This window comes from Lissotriton vulgaris, chromosome 7 (assembly GCF_964263255.1).
Source record: "Lissotriton vulgaris chromosome 7, aLisVul1.2, whole genome shotgun sequence".
Taxonomy (NCBI): Eukaryota; Metazoa; Chordata; class Amphibia; order Caudata; family Salamandridae; genus Lissotriton; species Lissotriton vulgaris.
This window is the reverse complement of record NC_141695.1, coordinates 876,990,361-877,012,405: the sequence shown is the minus strand read 5'-3', so window position 1 is coordinate 877,012,405 and position 22,045 is coordinate 876,990,361.

Genomic DNA, 22,045 nt, shown 5'->3' with positions numbered 1-22,045 from the left:
GGCACCGCACGGTGCCTGCCGCTTTCTGCATACAAATTAAATGTATGCATTTTTACCATTGCGGCGGGTGCAGCTTGAAGACGCACCCGCAGCAATGGTAAAAATAGAGGATGTGACCGCCAGGGTGGCGGTCCCATCCTAATTTGACAGGAGGGAACTCCGCAGGCCATGTGGAGGTTCCCTCCTCCTCTATGGTCGCGGACGGACTCAAGTCCGTCCGCGATCATAATGAGCCCCTTAATGTGCATTCACCCTCTACATTGAAGAGTGTATGCGGGCCTTTCGCCATTTTCTGTACAAATATCGGGCACACTCTTGTGCACGAAGAGCACAATCCTTCTAGCAGTTTCATAGTTATACCTTGATTCGAAGTTAGGTGGTTAACGGAAATGCAGCGGACTTCTACTGGAATGCTATATCTGAAAAATAATCCACTGTGTAAATTTACTACAGAACACCGAAAACATGGTGAAAGAATTCTACTAGAGAATTCTTATTTTATCCCGAAATGTGAGAATTGTCCATTTCCTACCTAGGCCCTTTACTCTCTGGGTCCAGCAGACAACATCCAGTTGCAAAGAGCAAACTCACCTATGGTTAAAAAATTAATGATGAACACAAAAGTGAATGTGCTTATTCATGCCACTTGGGGGCGGTGCCTCCCTTACGGCAATGGGTCATTGCCCCACTCATATTTTGTCCCACTTGGCCCCCCAATAAATTGTGAATAGTAGTAATATATTATACACTGTTTAACTAAACATTTTAAAGCCCTTCACTCAGCCACGGGCGATTTCAGCGTGTATTGCGTGTGAGAGGCTGGAGGGTCCAGGAGAAGCCTGTGCGGGCCGGAGTTCGTGGAGCTTAACAATATAATTGACAAACCCATGGTCACTGTAGTACAAGGGCACCTGGGCCCAAGTGCGCATTTCTGGTTGGACGGTTTCCTTTCTCCGGCCAGCCCAACATGCACATTAGAGGCCTCTCTCACAGTCTCTCCAACGTGCATTACTGACCCGGAGGTGACTCAGAGTCACAGCTCCCAGTTTCAGTAATGTACTATTACTTACCGGTAATCTTCATTACTCCGGATCCTGATGTCCTCGTCCCCTTCATACAACAAGTGAGATAATCTATCTCACCAACAGAAAAAAAAAAAAAAGGAATGCTGGTACCCCCCCTAATGGAAGTACATAACCGTACTCTACCCAGCATTCGTCCTGAACCACCAAGCCCCAGATGATGCCCGGAAAGCCCGGGAGGGAAGGAGGGATGTTATGAAGGGGACGAGGACAACGGGACCCGGATTAATGAAGATTACCGGTGAGTAATAGAACATTACCCCTAGGTCCCGCCAGTACTCATCCCCTTCATACAACAAGTGAGAACACCCAAGCAGCAACTGGCCATTATCACACAACAAACCTCCAGGACACAGAGCCAGAGCAAAACCTGTGATTTATTGAAAAAGCCATCAAAGAAAAAGAAAAAAGGGTAACAGGATCAAAAAGCCTGAAGCACCCCCAAACCAAAGTTAGTATCAACCCCAGAAAATTCTGAATCCGGTAATGCCGAACAAAGGTATTAGCAGAAGTCCAAGTGGCTACCCTACGAAACTCAGAAAGGGACACTCCACGAATCTCAGCCCAAGAAGCCACCACCCCCCTTGTAGAACACCCCTACACCCCAACCGGAGGAGGGGATCACCAAATGGAATAGGCCAACATGATGACCTGCTTCAGCCAGCGACCAATGGAGCAAGTGGAAGCCCTGCACCCCCTGGAGGCCACCCCAAAGAAAACAAATTGGGGGTTGGACTGCCAAAAGGGATAAGTAGGGTCCACATAGATCGCAAAGCAGGGCACACATCCAGAAAAGACCAGGGAAGACCACTCCCATACACCTGATCCTCCCACAGAGCAGGCAAGACAAGCTCCTGGGAGCGATGGGACTGGGAAGAAACTTTGGGACCAAAGGAGGAGTCCAAACGAAGAACCACTCCATCGTCAGAGAAGGAAAGAAAAGGCTCCCGAGCCATCAATGCCCCCAACTCGCCAAGGTGCCTTGCCGAGTAGTAGCCCCCAAAAAACAACCTTAAAAGTGACAACCTTCAGATCAACGTCCTCCAAAGGCTCAAAAGGCGCAGCAACATAAGCCTTCAACACCAAAGGGAGGTCCCAAAGAGGAAAAGAAGGATGAACCACAGGACGCCAAATGGAAAAACTGCGGAACAAACAAGAGATGAGGTCATCCACATCAGGCAGGGAACAGAATGCCCGAATAGCTGCCTACTGGGCCCTAAAAGTAGAGACAGACAGATCCTTCTCATACCCCTCCCAGAAAAACTGAAGAACATTAGCTAAAGAACAAACCAAAGGTGACAACGCCAGACCCAGACACCAACGCTTGAAGTTCCTCCAGTAACGACCATAGGACTTAAGTGTAGATGGCTTCCGGGACTGCTGAATCGCCAACGCTAAATGCTTGGGGATATCCCTATTCCTCCACCCCTGCCTTTCAAACTCCAGACCGACAGACAAAAGCCACCGGAGGGGAAACAGTGGAGCAGACCGCAAGGGAGACGGAGCGACCGGGAAGAACCAAGGACCCTGAATGGCTAACAACTTCAGCATGGGAAACCACAACCAGCGGGGCCAGAAGGGCACCACCACAGAATCCTCCCCATCCTCCATCACCAGCCAAGACAGAAACGGAGAGATCAGAGCAATGAGAAGGAAGGCATACAGCAGCCGCAACAGAAAAGGGAGGGTCAGAGCATCCACCCCCCATGACCCCACCTGAGGGACCCGAGAGCAAAAGCGGGGAGTCTGGAAGCAAAGAAGTCGAGATAAGGAAGACCAAACCTCCTGCACACCAGACAAAAGGCCACCAGAGATCATGCCAACTGCTGGGAGGCCGGAAAGAACCGACTGAGGACATCCGCTAACCCATTGTCGACCCCCTTGATATGTACAGCCAGCAGAGACAAGATATGCCCCTCCGCCCCACAAAACAACAGAACACAGCAGCATTCAGGACCGGATACCCCCCTGGTAATTCAAGTAGGCCACTGTCACCATGTTGTCTGACCGCACCAGCACTTTGCGGTCCAACAACCGACTCCGGAACCCCATGACTGTACAGGACACAGCAGACAACTCCCACCAATTGGAAGACCGCCGACTCTCCTGAAGCAACCAATGACCCTGAAGGAAGGCCGACCCCAAAGTCGACCCTCACCCCACTGCACTGGCATCTGTCGTGAGGAAAACTGGGGAGAGGGAACTGCAAAAGCAGACCCTTGGAGAGATTGTCCAACACCGTCCACCAGCTGAGGGCGGGGAGGATTGAGAGAGATACTGGGACAAATCGCGAGAAAAGGGAACCCACAAAGCCAACAGGAAGGACCAAAGACGACGCCGATGGAAACGCACCCAAGGCAACTTATTGTTGCTGCCTGGACAAGCGCTGGGATGCCTGAGGGTAACTACGCGCTATATAAAATTCTAAATAAAATAAAAAATAAAATAAAATAAAACCATAGCCGCCATTAGCCCCAGAAGGCGCAACCAAAGACTGACCGGAAAGGAATGACCATCCAGAAAATGACGAGCAAGGGATGCACAAGGTCACCGCTCAATAGACCGGCAAGAACACCTAATTCAGATTGGTGCAGAAATTAGCCCCTTTGAACGTCAAGTCCTGAGAAGGCACCAGCTGACACTTGGGGAGATTCAACAGAAACCCATGGACCCTCAAAGCTGAACACACCAACTCCTGATCCCTCAGCAACTGATCCCTGGAGGAAGCATGAAGGAGCCAATCCTCCAGGTAAGGGTAAATCAGAACACCCTGAAGATGAAACAAAGCCACCAACGGTGCTACCATCTTCGTGAATACCATGGGGGCCGACTGCAGGCCGAAGGGCAGGGCGCAAAACTGATTATGCCTCCTCCGAAGACAAAACCTCAGAAATAAACGAGACAAGGGGTGAACCGGGACATGATAATAAGCATCCTGAAGGTCCAGAGTGCACATGAAATGACCCAGGAGAACCAGGGGAATCACCCACTGAAGAGTCTCCATTTTGAATGGCAGATGCAAAACAAATTTGTTCAGGGCTTACAGATCTAGGACAAGACGGTACCCCCCATCACCTTGGGGACCAGAAAAACAATAGAATAAAACCCCTGATCTCTCTCCACAAGAGGAACCTCCTGCACCACCCCCTTGTTTTTCAGAACCATGACCCCCAAACACAGCTCTGACCCCTTGGATGGACAAGACGGCCAGGGAGTCGGACTGACACCAGAGTCCGGAAGAGGATCCTAAAATTCGATGAGGTACCCCAACCACACAATGTCCAGCACCCACAAATCTGAACAGCAGTCCATCCAGGCCGGAAGAAAGAACCGAAGCCAACCTCCGACTAAGCATCCGTGCCGGCCTCCAGATAGTCAAAAACGAGGTTCTGCGGGAGGAGACTTTGCTTTCCTGTCCCGACCTTTCCGATACTGAAAACGACCCCTGCCACGAGGAAACTGCCTGCGAGGAGGTTGGAAGAAGGATTTGAACTTCGAAGGAGCCACCACAGATGAAGGCTGCTTGAAAGAAGAAGAATGCTTCTTCTCTTTAAACAGATGGTGTAACTTGCCCTCCAATTCCTCCCCAAACATCATGGTTCCCTGAAAGGTCAACCGCAGCGCAAAGGATTTCTGGGCTGAATCTGTCTTCCAGTCCTTCAGAATCAAATAGCGCCAAGCAGCCACACAAGCCACACCAGAAAGGGCTGAGGCATGCATGACGTTGAAGGACACATCAGACAGGAATTCCACTTGCCGCTCCATATGATCCAGAAGCCCCGACTAGTCAGTCGCATCGTCCATAGACCCATACAGGGACTTGATATCTGAAATAAGCGAATGAGCAACATAAGTCCCTTAAAAACCAGCCGGCAGCGCCAGATGGGAACCAGAATAAACCTTCCACAGGTAAGCATCGGATCACTGACATAATATCGACAGTCAAAATATCGACTTACAATAATGTCGAGGTAAAAATATCGAATGCCAGAATATTGACTTCCTATCTACAAACAGGTAAGCACAAAAATATTGACTCCAAAATATCGATAGGAAAAAATATAGACAGTCAAAATATCGAATTTTTTAAATATATTAAAAGTAATTTAAAAGTAATATAATAATAAATATAATTAATTTAAACAAACTTAAAATACTTAAATAAAGTTAAAATTAATAAATAATTAATGTAACTTTAAAAACAAAAAAAATTATTGTTAAACATATATATATATATATATATATATATATACATATATATATATATATATATATATATATATATATATATATATAATTAACAAAACATATACAATATTTTTTCCGTAGGATAGCGAGAGGGTTAAATTTACTATTCCCACTCCAGAGAGCACAACAGTAGGGAAAGCGTTGGATAGCGTAGGGGTAAAAATTACTATTTCTACTCCAGTGAGTGCTACAGTAGGGAAAGCGTTGGATAGCGACGGGGTAAAAATTGCTATTACAACTCCAGAGAGTGCAACAGTAGGGCAAGCGTTGGATAGTGAGAGGGTAAAAATTACTCTTACCACTCAAGAGAGAGCAACAGTAGGGAAAGCGCTGGATAGCGTAGGGATAAACATTACTATTCCCACTCCAGAGAGCGCAACACTAGGGAAAGAATTGGATAGCGTAGGGGTAAAAAATAACTATTCCCACTCCAGAGAGTGCAACAGTAGAGAAAGCGTTGGATAGCGTAGGAGTAAAAATTACTATTCCCACTCCAGTGAGTGCATCAGAGGGGAAAGCGTTGGATAGCGTAGGGGTAAAAATTACTATTCCCACTCCAGTAAGTGCAACAGTAGGGAAAACGTTGGATAGCGTAGGGGTAAAAATTACTATTCCAACTCCAGGGAGTGCATCAGTAGGGAAAGCGTTCAATAGCGTAGGGGTAAAAATTACTATTCCAACTCCAGGGAGTGCATCAGTAGGGAAAGTGTTGGATAGCGTAGGAGTAAAAATTACTATTTCCACTCCAGTGAGTGCAACAGTAGGGAAAGCGTTGAATAGCGTAGGAGTAAAAATTACTATTCCCACTCCAGTGAGTGCAACAGTAGGGAAAGCGTTGGATAGCGTAGGGGTAAAAATTACTATTCCTAATCCAGAGAGTGCAACAGTAGGGAAAGCGTTGGATAGCGTAGGGGTAAAAATTACTATTCCAAATCCAGAGAGTGCAATAGTAGGGAAAGTAAATACTTCATATATAAATATAAATAACATAAATATTAATACCAATTACAAAATAATTAAAATGTTTTCCAATTTTATAAAACCTATTAATTAATCAATTAAAATTACAAATAAAAATAAAATAATAATACAAATTACCTACTAATACTAATTATTTACCAATTACCAATAAATTAAAATACAATATAAAAATAAATAAAAATTAGACACAAAAAAATATTTAAAAAATGTAATTACTTACAATTAAATTACTTCCCAAGCTATTCCCCTATAATCACACAACCTACTACAGAAAATAATGTAATAAAATTAACATGTTTATCAATTAATCAATTACAATTAATTACCAATTACATTTAATGAATTACCAATTAATAAATAATTAACAATTAATTCTAAATAAATACCAATAAATAAATGAACATATTTAATTAATTATAATTAAATTCCTTCCCACCCTATTCCCCTATAAACCCACAACCCGCTACAGAAAATAAATTACTAAAATTAACATATTGATCAATTAATCAATTAAAAATAATTACCAGTTATATTTTAATTAATTGCCAATTAATAATTAATTAACAATTAATTCTAAATAAATACCAATAAATAAATTAATATATTTAATTAATTATAATTAAATTACTTCCCACCCTATTCCCCTATAAACCCACAACCCGCTACAGAAAATACATTACTAAAATTAACATATTTATCAATTAATCAATTAAAATTAATTTCCAATTATATTTTAATTAATTACCAATTAATAATTAATTAACTATTAATTCTAAATAAATACCAATAAATAAAATAACATATTTATTAATTATAATTAAATTACTTCCCACCCTATTCCCCTATAAACCCACAACCTGCTACAGAATTATATTACACAAAAATTACAAATTTATATTAACTTACCTTAAATTCGATATTTTTGTTGTCTATATTATGTCTAGTCGATATTATGTCCATTCTATATTTTTGATTCGATATTATGTCCATTCTATTCGATATTAAAAATTTCTAGTCGATATTTTGGTAGTCTATATTATGCCTAGTCGATATTTTGTCTATTCTATATTTTTTACTCGATATTATGTCTAGTCGATAATTAAAACTCAATATTTTGTCTCTATACCGTAAGCATTCACCTTCTTGTGCACAGTTTTCCTCACTACCGCATCCTCAGCCAATAAAGTACGGCCCACAAGACTGGCCACAAAAGAATTAATGAGAATGGAGTCTGGCAAGTCCTTGGCCATATCCTGAAGAGGATAGAGTTTAACCTTGAAAAGGGGAAGCATAATGCCATCAGGGTCCTTCCAGTCCCTGTTAAGTGCCTCACGTATATACGGATGTACTGGAACATCAACAGCAGCAGTGCTTTGAAATTGGTGAAGTAAAAAAACCCCTAAAGTGCTTGGCACATCATCGCAAGGAAATCCTATATTAGATTTCACATGTTTTAACAAGTCTGGCAACATCTCCTTGTCTATATATTGCCCGTAAGATCATCATTCGCCAAACACTCATCCTCGGAGGCAGATGAAGGTGACGGAGGGGCCCGACCAGAGTTCTTGGACCCAGGAGCACCACCCATCTCCAGCAAGTTCTCCTTAATCAAACGTTAAATCTGTGCCTCACTTCCCACCTTACGTCGTCTGGAGCATGCATGAGAAGGCGAAGAAGAAGAGGAAGCTGTGGAAGATGAGAAGGAAACTTCAAAATGCCTGCTCTTCCTGGCATGTTTACCCATAGTGAAAAAAGTCAGCCTGAACAGTTCCGTGATGACTCCCTGAAACATTCGAACTCTTAATCGCAATGATGATTAAATACTGAGAACAAGTTAAAAAAAATAAGTTGTAGAAAGATTTACAAAATGAATTTTTAGCAACTTTTAGCAATGTTAAGTTTTTTTTTAAAGGTTTTAATTAATCCTGTACGAATAAAAAATGACCTTACCTTACCTTACCATGGTGAATGAAGGACCAACTAGGGTAGGACCGCAGGGAAGGAAACACCGGAGGTACATCCAGACAGAAAGCCTCAACCAAAAAGGCCCCACCTGCAAAGTCCCGAGCCCATGACCAGAGGACCCAGAGCACAGCAGGCAGACCCCCAACTGAAGACTGAGGCGGGAAAGAAATCGAACCGACCACAAGCAGGGTCCGTAAACCAGCCAGAACACTCCGCAGGCGAAAAGTACAACTTTCCCTAAAGAACAAGCAGCCTGGAATGAGTGCAGGTTATTAGAGACAAAGGTCCCTTTCAAAAGAAATAAGTACATATAGCCACAATACTAAAATCAGGATCGGATGTATTCATATACAATAGGTTGATGTTGAGAATTTATTTACAAAAATTAAAGCTAAAAAATACATGAAACATTGAGTGAGCGAAACGTGACAGGGTTTGAGGAAATCAACAGATTTTCTTACCTAAGGCATGTGACTTAAAAGTGAATCTTTGTGAAAATACGTAATTCAATAGTCACAATAACAAAATCATCTTATACTCCAGATAAGGATTAAATGAAGGTTGGATTTTAAGACGTGAGGATTAAACGAATATATGATTATTCAACGATTTCAAGTTCCACGCATGCCTTTACCACGCAAATTTTAGTTCGCATGTGTCTTTTGCACGCAGCATTTGACAACTCATGTTTTTACTCCGCAATCATAACGTTACGAAACATCTGACGTCCCATTTACATTTACATAATGATACTGATAGGCTACGAAAAAATGTATGATACTGATAGGCTACGAAAGATCGATGTTTTAAACTATAATAAACAACAGATTCCCTTACATTTTTTTTTTATTTTTTTCATAATGCGCTTAATTAATACCCTAATTTACAAAGGTTTGATTCTTATCTTACCCCTGTACGTCTTTCACCATCAGCCCTTTCTTCCACCGACCACGGAAACAAGCGTCAAAACACGTCTATCAAAACTGATAACGGACTTCTATTATGACATGCTCTTTTCCTTCATCGTTTTGAGGCATTGTAGAGCGTTTTTTTTTACGTTTTCTTCTTATTTATTTATTATTATCCGCTTGTTTTTTTTTGGGGGGGGGAGACCCCCCCAACCCCCCCTAGCCTCCCCCCAGCCCCCCCCCCCCCCAGCCCCCCAAAGCCAGGAAAAGACGGTCGTTGAAAGCTTACGCGTGGGAAAGACCTTTGCGTGGTGAGTGACGCGTGGTAAACGTTATGCTTGTTATTTGCTTCGTAGTAAATGATGTTTCCCAATTAAACAATCAAAAGGATGCCTGGGAAGTTGCTTGGATAAGGTGGGAAAATGGTGGGGGAGATAGAAAAAGGAGGAAGGGTTTAAGGGGGATGGGGTAGGGTTGAGAAACTCGGGAGGGAAATAAAGGGAAAGAATTAGTATGAATGGAGTACGGGCAATGGAATGAGCGTAGCTCATGCGCACAATGAACAGAAATAAAGAAAAAAACGCTATGCGGTACTCACGGGAGGGCCGGCAAGAGCCTCATGCCACCACCGCCAGCCTCAAAGAAACCAACACCTGACTTCCTGACCCAAACCTAGGAAGTCAGGCAAACTCCGACAGGAATCGCCTCAGCCACCCGTGAGCTGCCGCACACAGCCGGAAAAACGGAGCAGGAACAGCCACGTGCCCAGCAACCCAAGAGGTGCGGCCAAGCCCCGGTGGGAGGAAATACACAGCTAAACCATCAGGACAGTGAGGCGGCAACCAGAGACCACAGTGGTGTCAGCAGGACTCCCTCTAAGCCCGGCAGGGGTGGGAGACCGGACAGGACCAGCAGACAACTGCCGCCCAGCAGCAGGTATGCCCCAGGAACCTCCAGGCCCCTGGGCCCCTGGTCCCCTTCAGACTGTCATAAGACAGATAACAGAACAGGAGGAATGCTGGGTAGAGTACGGTTATGTACTCCCATTAGAAGGGGGGAGGGGTGTACCAGCATTCCTTCTTTTCATTTTTCTGTCGGTGAGATAGATTATCTCACATGTTGTATGAAGGGGACGAGGACTGGAGGGAACTGGGAGTAATGAGCTGTGAGACTGCCTGCCCCAGGCAATCCAGGCGCTACTGTAAGAGCAGCAGCAGTATCTGGATTGGCGAGAGTGGAGACACAGAAATTACTAGGGGCTTCTAGTGCAGTCTGTGCATATGAGGCAGCAGGGGGGGGGAGGCTGTCTACTCTCTCTGATAATTTCGGGCACCGGGCAATCCCCCGGTATGCTGGATGGGGTGGGGGCCGGTTTTCTCACAGGAGGCTGGTTTTGTTGTTGGGATGATTCACGGGCCGAAAATCATCCCAAAAACAAAACCAGCCTACTGTGAGAAAACCGGCCCCTACCCCATCCAGCTGCCGTGACGTGAGTCAGAGAGTAGCGTACTCCTCTCTATCTGTGCCTCCGCTCCGTGGAAAATGTAAGGGGTCTGGTGCTGTAGACAAACTGTGCACTTTGCATTCTGAAGCTGCCACCACCAGGGATTTTTTAACAGGCCTGTGTGTATTGGAGGAGGTGCCCAGGCCCAGGGGAGTTGTTTTGATTAGCTGCCGCCTGCCTCTAACTTAAACTACATCGCAGGACGTAAGCGGGGGCGGGCCCTGGAAAAGTCAACAAATACTTCCGGCGGCTAACATTGCTGGTGCGCGCTCTCCAGTCCACGGGATTTTTGGCACAGAGAGCCTCTCTGCAGCATAAAGGTGAGTTAGGTCAACTTTATTTATTTATCAAAAATGAGGCCTCTCGAGCAGCACGATTACGATGTGATATATGAAGGCCGTGTGGGTGTGATCCTCGGGCAGTTGGTGACAGCTTCTTTGCGGGGAACAACTATGGTGAAGCGAAATTCAGGAACGACAGGAGACTTGTGCAAGTTAACTTTGGTTATTCCCCGGAGCGCCAGGACCACGTCTAAACTCTGTGCGGTTGGCGCCAGAATGAATTCACGCCGCAACTTCCGTTACACCCCTTCCGGTTCCCGTCATGTTGAACACTAGACCGATACCACAACAACCTACTGGTCTGTTACTCCTTCTCTCTCTCTTTCTATGCACCACTTCCACTTTTGCATGGCAGAATATGTGCCACCCATCCAGGTAAAAATTGCCATCCCCTATTGCCTGCCCAAAGGATGTACTACTCAGATACCTAATGTCCCTTGGTGAAACACACATGGTGGCCCTCATTGAAGTACCCATTTGCAGTACTACAATTAGATACAGTAAGAAGGTATTTTACTAGTGCTTGAAATCGGAAATATATATTCAGATATCTCATGACTGTCGAAGGCATCTGCCTGTTTCTCGGCTGTTATCGCTCGCCCCTCCTTTCTTTCCCCCGTGCTTGGGTGCCTTTTATAAGACAGCGTTAACAGAGCCGACTGTGAGCTGAAAGCAGGCCAGCCTGAAAAAAAAGACTCTCTCTTCCTCTCTCCCGATCGTTCCCCTTTCTTTAAATCAGCTCTGTTCAGGGCTTTAAGTAGGCTGAAAAAACGGAGGGGGGGGGGGGCGAGGGAGAATGTAATTAGGGCGTGGTTTTAAAAGTGAGCTAAAAGAAATCATGTTTAGTATAGCCTGATGCCTGACTAAGAATTTGCTGCTTCTGTCATTGCATCCAGATATATAAAACAAAGCAAAATTACACCTACAACATGCCAGGACTATTGGCTTTGCTAATGGTTGTTAGTTGCATACGACACATAAGCAGCAACTATGGCTTTGTTGTATAGGATATTAAAAATGCCATTGCTTCAATTCAGACATTATGAGACTCTGAAAGACCTACAACGAGTCTCTTTGAAGTTGCATCAAAGTCAGTGAAGGTTGACACTGTTGCATAGTTAAGATTTTTTTTATTATCCTGAGGGTGAAGGCAATAACGGAGTGCCCGATAGGGACCCATCTGAGCACCTGCTTTTTAGAACTGCCGGTCATGAGCAACAGCAGGACCCAGCCCACTTAAAGTCCTGCCTCCGTTTTTATTTCCCACTTTCTCCCTCTGCTTATGCTCTTGCCTACCCTACTGAATCTTACCTGTTACGCTGGGCCAAGGTCTCCCTGCCGCTACCACCAGGAGTCACAACAGAGCCCAGGTCTTCACACCACCACCACCAGGAGTCACAAGACGCTAAGCTTCACGCCACCGCCCCAGGACTACATTACCCGGCAGGCTCAGCGGCTATTCACATGTCCTGAGAGCGCAAGAAGGCACATTTAACCAGCGGCCAGCCCCGCGTCGCGGGATGCGCGGGGACGTGCCGGGCGAAGCCCAGGCCAAGGGCGGGCCCGTTTAAGCCCGTTCAAGACCAGCCAAGGACGGGACGGGCCACCCCTCTAATATCTACAACTCCAAAGGTCAGTGAGTCCCTTGCATGTTTGGCAACTATTATTTAAAGCGTGGTTAGGTCTAACACCCACCGACCCATTAGGACAGTGTCAATCATGACTACATCCCCAGCTGAAGGGGGAAACTGTGGGAGAAGTACTGGTGGGTCTCTCATGGGCACTCTAGACAATTTTTTGGTAAGAGTTTCTACTGCCCGGGCTAAAGACTTCGAACTCACTGAGTAGAGATTATCGTTAGACCCACTTTTGGACAAGCGGTCCTCATTGGGCAGTTTGGCGAGAGCAAGATCACCTATTCCCCTTGAGACTGATTTACATGACACGGGGTCTGTCACTGAGGGGAGGGATGGAAGTGTTATTATATTGCATGAAGTAAGCCCCAATGCTGGATTGATCTCATGTAATCGTGCCAAGAAGCAGCCTTCCCCCAATATGAAAACTAGATCAGCCAGATGTGCAGAAGTTGGAGTGGTTCAACAGGCACAGGGCCCAAAAGCCAAAAGGAAATGCACAGGGCTACAACATCAAGTGGCAGACGGAAAGGGGATAAAAACTAAGGAGGTCGCAACCAAAGAGATTTTGTCAATAAATGTCTCAAACTTACTACTACCGGTAAAGGATGGGCCAACTGTAGTGAGACCCAGGGAAGGAGATGCCCCATGTGTATCGGATGTCGCCTTTTGGAAAAAAATGCAAAACACTGTACATAAGTTTACCCTTCCCATACACGAAAGACTGGACCGAATTGAAAATAGACTGGTGTGTTTGGAACTTTTGCTGTCATCAGCACACGCCAGGGGGGTTCAGGGAAGAGACCCAATTGGCAGGCAGTCAAATGTGGGGGGGCAAGGAACTCTAGGCACTAGTTCTGATGCTCTGATCAATCCTAATGTACCCACTAAAGGAGCTCAAAGCCTTGTAGCAGAGAATACATCAGCTTCTAGTACCATGATCTCACGGGGAACTTCAGAGGGGGCAACCCATATAGAACGGGCAAGTAAAGATAAAGCTGTGAAGGGCATTAGCCCTTCAAAAAAATCTCAAACAACCCTCAAACCCCCTACAACTCATGATGTGCAGAAACAACAGACAATTGATCTCCCCCCGGATTCAGCCCCATATGTGATAGTTCTGACAGGGGTGCCACCACTAGAACATGGCAAGAGGTAGTCCTACAGGGAACTGAAAAATAAGTGTATTTTCTGGTTAAATGTCAATCAGCCACTGCCTAGCTACGTTTGCCCAGAAATATTATTTGCTAGGTGAGTAAATTGGGTGGGAAGAAGGGTAAAATCAACTGAAGGTGATTGTATCATCGTTAACTTCCGGGACACAAGATGTGCCGAATTTCTCTGTAATTAGGGACAATTTCGCCCCTATACCCGAATCCAATCACTTTCCCTAACGTACTTTTACGCCCCTGAGCAAAATACAGAATGGGGTACCCCTCTAGGAGGTGTGGCTCCAAACTATCACAAACCAGATAACATTAGATTACAAAATAGGTTTGGGGTCGGTCAGGGTTAGAAGACTGTGACTGACAGCTAAACGCACTAGAAGGGGAAACTAGAAGTAGTTCGCCAAAAGGGATAATAACTGTGGGGAAATTTATTGAGGGATGTCCGCCTGTCAGGAGATCTGTAAAACTGAATGAGTGGAATTCTGTAGATCTGCTCTCTTGGAATGGGGCGGGACTGTCAACTAAATATTATAATAAGGAATGGTTGGACTATGTAAATAAATGTAATGTAATCTGTGTGCAGGAAACATGAGAAGTTGACCCAATAAACTTTAATCTTGAGGGATATAAACTGTTTGGGATTCCGGCTGTAAGATCTAGGGCAGGTAGAGCGAAAGTAGGTCTCGCTCTGTGGGCGCATATGACTCTAGATGGGACTTGGACAGATCTCAATTGGAAATCAGATTGTATGCTCGCAGGTCAGTTTAAAACCAGGGATCTCAATCTGATTATAGTTAATTTTTATAATATTGGAGGTTCTAAAGGGGAGGAGTTGGAGATTCAACTGGAAACCCAGATTGAAAAGATGGAAAATGCCCAAGCTCCCTTGTTTTTAATTGCAGGTGATTTTAACTGCCATTTATGTCCTTGGCTGATTCCCTTTACGGAAAATTGGGCATCGTGTAATCTAGTGGAGGGTGCCCATTTTGACCACACAATAGAGGGAATTAATCTCAACGGGATTATGAATAACTTTGGTCTGTCCCATTCTATGGATCTTTTATCTCTTAACCCCAAAAGTGGGGTCAATCCAACCTTTAAAGGTAGAGGATGCAGCTCATATATTGACTTTGTCATTGTTTCCCGCTTACTCAAAGAGAGAGTTTTACAATTTAACATCGATTGTAGTGGCTTTAGCGATCATAACCCTCTTACAGTGAGCATTGCAGTGTCAAAAGGGAATAGAGGGAAAAAGATGAGACCCCAAGACGTTAGGGAGACGGTTACAGACCAAGGTAGAAGGCTAAAATGGGCTAAAATTGATAGTGTATGATTTTATAAGTCCCTAGTCTCCAAAGGGAAACAGCAGTTGGAGGTATGCCTAAACTCAGAGTACAAAGGGCCACAGGTGGTCGAGGCATTTGAGGAGATGGGTAGGCTAGTGGATTGCCTAATGCATGTGACAGGGAAAGGGAAGCAAAAGCACAACCAGAGATGGTTTGATAGGGGATGCTCCCTGGCTCAGAGAAAGCTTAGAGCTGCCCTTAAACAGAACATACTACAAGCAAGAAGTAAGGCGCCATAAGTTAGCTCTTCAAACTGAAACGTGGAAAGATCTACGTGAGGCTGCAGAAAAACGTGATCTCACAAGGTTCTGGCAAATAATTAATAAACGTTGTTTTCAAGATGGGAATAGCCCCAGCATTGCAACAAATGTACTCCCAGCACAATGGGTGGAACATTTTAGTGCCCTATACAACAAAGGGACCATGCTGGAAGATGAGCAAGATGAACATAGGGATATCGTAGCTGAGAGGATCGAATTTACCCTAAAAGAGATCGAGGGGGGCATAAAGGGCCTTACACGAAATAAAGCCCATGGTCCCCATGGGATCCCACCAGACCTTTTCCTAAGCAACATAGAACTATGGGGCCCGGTAGTTACAAGAGTTATTAATGAGGCCAAAGTATCGGGTCTACCCCACTCATGGTCAACAGCGACCATAGTACCAATTTTTAAGAAGGGTAGCAGAGATAGCCCTAAATGCTATAGACCCATTTCTCTAATTTATGTAACAGCTAAAGTAATGGGTAGGGCTATCCTGAACCGCTTAATGGAATGGGAAGAAGAAAACAGTATCCTTACAGAAGTCCAGTATGGCTTCCGGGCCGGTAGGTCCACGACAGACCAGTGTCTGAACTTATATTTACTGGTCACGAAATATACAGTTGCTAGACAGGAGAAAGTTTACTTAGCCTTTATGGATCTGGCAGCAGCTTACAATTGCGTAAATCGATCAAAGTTGTGGGGAATACTATCTGTTCTGGGGGTTGATGCTGGCCTTATTTCTATTCTGAGGAACCTTCACCAGAATACATTCCCATCAGTGAGGTATAATCTGGAGGGTGACCAGACAGACCCTTTTAAATGTACTACCGGGGTGAGGCAAGGGTGCATACTTGCACCCTTCTTATTTTCCATTTACATTAATGGGCTAGAACGTTTTTTATTAAATCTGAAAGCAGACACGCCCAGAATAGGAAGCAGATCCGTTCCAGTTCTGCTTTATGCGGACGACGCGGTCCTGCTGGCCCGAACGCCAGTAGGACTGCAACATCTGATTGACGGATTTGTGGAGTTCATGTCTAGCCTTGACCTATCTGCCAATCTGACAAAATCATATACAATGGAGCTAGGCCCAAAACATATAGGCAAACATTTTAATTATAAAATTGGTGCCACAAGTCTGGTAAAAGTGCAGACTTTTTTATATTTGGGCATTTTATTTGATAGAAATCTGAATTTTAAACCGCTGATCGATGAACATGGCAGTAAGCTGGCAGCGAGCTCAGGAACGGTTATGAATTTTGGTCGTGGACTGGGCCGCTGGGCTCCCGAACAAATGCTGACCATGTACAATTCGATCACTGTTGCAAATGTTGTGTATGGGGCAGAGTTATGGGGATTGGGTAATGCAACCAGCCTACAGACCAAGGAAAACAAATATTTAAGGATGTAGCTCAAAGTACCCCAATCAGTACCATCATATATAGTACATGAGGAACTTGGTTGTAAGCACCTGGAGGACAGGGTGAGGAACAGACCCCTCATGGCCTGGCTAAAATTATGGGTCAATCAGGATGCCAATCTGTCGCGGTTGATTATTACAGATTGCTTGGGGAGTGAGAAAGGTATGTCTATTCCCTGGTTAAAATATGTGAAAAGGGTTTTGGAAAGCATTGGATTCGGTATTTTTTTTTCAAACCCACAGTGCATTACGAAACAAGACCAAGCAAGGGTAATTGAGAAGCTCTCCAAACTTACCACTCGGTCGCGAGAAATGAGGGAAAGTAGCAAGCATACTGTACAGGCCTATATGACAGTGAAACCCTCTAGGGGGTTGGAGCCCTATCTCTCCCTTGTATACAACCCCCATGACAGGTTTTTATAAACGCGTTTTAGACTCAACTTGCTCCATCATCTTTTATCTGAACCTGCGGGATTCACTAATGCGGTTGAGTCAAAGGGTCCCTGTGGCTGCGATCATCGATCTTCACAGGACACTCTTCATTTTGTATTATTATGCCCATTTTATAAAGCACCTAGACGCTGTTTTTTAAAACATATTTAAAAAAAAGCTAATTTAAGATCAGCAAGAGATGTCCTTGTTTTTTTTAAAGGAGTCAAAAGATCCCCTGACATTATTCTGTGTGATTAACTTCTTGAGGGTTGCAGAAAGATTAAGGTCCACTAAATGAATTTGACTTTTGATATTGCTAGTGGAGGAAATGCGGATGTGGCCGAATACTGTATATTTGATTCGTTTATTCCTGCTTCTTTCTTAATGAAATGTTTTTATAGTGTGAATTATGTACTTTTATGGTGCTGTTCAAATACCGAATAAAGAATTTGGATTTCTGATTTCTACTGAAATCAACCCTGGGGAGAAGACAAGTCTGCAAAGTTATATGTAACAGATACCACCCCTCTCCTCCATCACCCGCATCTCCTGGAAGGTGTTTTGTCACATAAGATCTGGGGATCGTGAAGACCTATCAGACACGGTTGTGTGGCCAATTGAAAATTGCAAACACGTGGCAGTGTGGTCTTTTGAATACTTCCATATGAGCAGCCGTCTTTGGTGTTGGGATGGTTCCTCTGTTTCTTTTGCATCCTTGGCCTGTTTGCTGTCCGGGTACCCTATTTTGTATGTTCTTTTCTTGTATCGACCAGCCCAGTAGGTCAGCCAATGTGCGTGAGGTGACAGGAGATAGTTCAGTGGGTTGAACTCAATGTTTGTATTGTTTTTTAGGGTAATAAAATGAGTGTAATTATTCTGAGTAATAATACCAAAGCCTATTTTTTGCACAGCAAGAGACAAGTATTCCACGCTGTTATTAAATTGCTGTTATTGTTCTAAAATGGTCTGCATGGAAAGAAACCATGTGCAGGGGGCCTTGTACCGAGAGGTAAGAATAGGTAGTCCTAAAACCTGCCAACTTGAACAAAAATCTCACTGTATGAGACCGGACGGGGCCTTGGAGGGGGCAGGGCCTTGTGCCAAGAAGTACCTCAGAGGCACTTCTCCCCCCCCCCACTCTGCCACCAAAGCTTGAAGAGGTTGGTGCCTATGGCCCAGGATGTTCTCACACCCCTTAATGGAGGCCTCAAAAAAAGAGATGGAAATCCACTATATACAGTGGTTTCAGCTCTTTTTCAATGCCAGGGTGCGATATCGGCTCCTCGCCGGGTAACTGTGTGATAAGAGCTAATATCAAGGGCAGGGTCGGCTCTACGGCGGTGCGACGGGTGCAACCATACTGGGTGCTGACTTTGGGTAGGGGCGCCTAACAATATGGTTTTAAAAGCACCTGCTGCAGCGTTCTTTGCCTCCAGCAATTTTCAGCCAACAATAAAAATGTCAGAATAACTGGTGATTAACTGTTATGAAAGAACTGCATGAAAACTGCAAGGTATTGGCTGAAGCTTTACGCTTTTTCTCAAGCCTTTCATTATCCTAATGTTACAAAATGTGTTTATTTGGGTAGAAATCAATTCTTATTATTAAAGTGAACCCCCAACCAAGGTGTTCCATTTTCAATTCTGAGTTTGTGCTTCTCCAGACCAAATACTAAAACTATACTGTCGACTACAACACCTTGTAGTCCTCTGTCCTATGTAACGTTTTCTATAAACTGATTTACACATGTATGATTGATTGTCTCTGGGTAATGTGTGTGATGTAAAGTGCTCTGATAATCTACACTGGTATGTGTGGCACTATAAAACTAATAAATGCATCTGAGAGAGAGTAGTTTTGGAGACTTGAGGGGCACTGTTAAAGGGTGGTGTTGAGGGAATCCGTGGCAGAGGTGGTCATGGGGGGGGGGGCATCAACAAACATTGTCGCACCTGGCGCCAACAGCTCTAAAGCCGGCTCTGGAGGTGAGGGTGGTGTTAAAATCTAGTTTGCGACATCAACATTATCGGCGCCATCTTGTCCCTTTTCAGGCTCATATGTGTGCGTAAGTAGCAGCCATTTTGAAGGCCATGGCTTCTCTGCCCACTGCCGATAGCCAGCGCGTCTCTCTCTCTCCCTCTAACCTCGCAAGCATCCCCCCGCACGCTGACAGCCACCGCTCTCACATGCTTGGGCCTTAAACCTCCCCTTCGGCGCAACCCTGCCTCGGAGCCACATCCCGTTCCCAGCTAAACATCTCCCTCCATCCCTTTCATGATCTTGTATCCTTTGATAAACTCCACTTTCCTCTGTGCCCGATTGTCCTGCTCGTTCCCAGGCTGCCACCTGGCCCTGCGGATGCAGTTTATTGCCCCCATACAGTAGGAAGCTTCTCTCATCAAAGGATACACAACCGATCAAAGCCCCCACCCCATGAGATCCGATCAGCCGCACACATTCCGGGAGTCGACGGAATGTCCAGCTGCGCGACAGTCATCAACTGTTGAGACCGGGGTGGGGACCTTTACTGTAAATGTGTGTGGGAATGGGCATGAAGCGGGGATTTCGAGGATGTCTTTCCGGACATCAAAGTATTTGCAAGAATGTGCCACATGTAATAAACTGCAACGAAGACCATAAACCTGTGTATAAGAGGCTAGGCCTCAGAGATGCGGTTAGAGCACCTCGAGAAGATACCTTGTAATCTGATTTGATGTGTTCTGCTCCGTTGGAATAAACTCCTGTTTCCTGCCTTCCAGTCTCCAGCGCCTGCCTCTTTGTTTGATAGATTCGAATGGTATGAGAGGCGGTTAACGCCGGGCAATACTTAAAGGTTCTTGGTCGACATCGGCTTTACCTTTTTCTACAATTGGCATCCCAAACGTGGGGCCCATCAGCGACACGTGGATCCAGTGGGAGAGGTCCTGACGACAGAGTGAACGACTGCAACGATCGGGAGAGCTCCTGCCCGATAGACCCTCGTCTGGCAGCCGATCATCCGAACTTCACCGGTTCCGAGCAGACCTCTCTCGAGTGATCTACGGTCCTGACTGGGAACCATCAGGAGTGCCGCGACAGTCACGGAGAATAGAGGACGATCGGGCGCTGGATGTGGAAGACGAGAAACTGTCCATGCGGTCCGGGTAAGGTCGTGTAACACGACAAATTGCGAAACGATTGTTTGATTGTTTGGAAAATACTAGTATTACTCTTCGATTGTTTGTTCTTTTGAGATATTCTTTGCCTACAAACGGGGAAGAATAGAAATATTCTCTCTTCCTTTGCAGACAGTGAAGGGTAGGTAACGCGGACTTTTGTCCCCCGTTGTAATCTGTCGTACCTATTTTTCTCCCTACTGATTGATTGATTGTCCGAACATTGATTGTTCGAAGTTGGTTCTTTTGAGATATTCTCTGTTTGCAAATAACGTAGAATAGAAATATTCTGTCTAGTCTTTGCAAATAGTGAAGGATAGGTAGTGCGGACCTTTTTCCCCCGTTGTAATCTGTCATGCCTATCTTCTCCCCACTGATTGGTAGTTGGTTCAGCCCGGACCGCTTATTAGAGATGAACCATCCAGCTCCACTGGAAGGCACCCCTAATAAGGACATGTTCATGAAGCATGGATTTATCGCTATAGCCTATAGCAAGCTATGGCACAAGTATACAAGAAAGGATCAGGGAAGTCAGTGGCCACTGATAGGATCCTTCGATGAAGATAAAATAAACGCGCTGGAAACAGCTCTTCGTAACAATAAGACAACGCCCACTATGCTTGATAGTCTCGGCATGTGGCGCAAAGAAACAGAACAACGTAAAAAGAGAAACAAAGTCAGATTAGAGAAAGAACTGCGAAAAACAGCTCACCTAGCTGCCAGAAAATTAGAGGAAGAGATAAAGGAGAGAGAGGAAACCAAACAGAAGCAAGAGTCCGAAACATCGAGTCAGTGTCCTGTCAGAACACCCTCTATACTTTACCCCGAGCTACTCATGAAACAGCAAGCAAACGATGATCTTTTGCTAGGTCCTCCGATCATCTACATGCCCCCTCCATATGCCCCTTCCCGACCCCTAGTACAACACCCGCCACACCCAAGCGCAGATGAGAATAGTACCAGAGCCTCGGTCCTCATGGCCTCCGCGCCAGCCGAACCCCTTGTACTCGATACAGCAGAAGCAGCAGTATTAGACGACCCTGAGACCCGAAGGAAAGATTCCACTAGAATAAACAGGTTGAGCAAGGATGAGCGAGCAGGGATCGACAAGATAGTAAAGACACTAGTGGAACGGAAGGAGAGTGAGGAGTACGTAATGGATATGTACAACTCATATGCTGAGAGCCACAGACGGCACTTTGTTGTGCGATTTTGTTACCATACCCTAAATGCTTATGAAGACCGATACCGAAACAAAGGTCCCGAGAGCCTAACGACTCTATATAGGAAGGTGGACATCGGGGATGAGGGCGAGTGTGACGTGACGGACCTCCTCACGCGTACGCTTGAAGTTTTCCGCCACCTCACTGAACATGGGTTGGAAGCTAAATCTACGACTCCTGTAACGACCGAACCTTGAATAGAACAAGCTAGCGCCATGATGCCTATAAGGGAGGCCGCTCCCTACTGGGTTCCCCCACGAGGCCTGGGAACGCACGATGATGTTAACCATCAAGATGCGAAAGGGAGGGTAGTTTATAACTGGGTCTACCAACCATGGGATCGGCAAATATTTTGACGTTCCGAAAATCTCTGC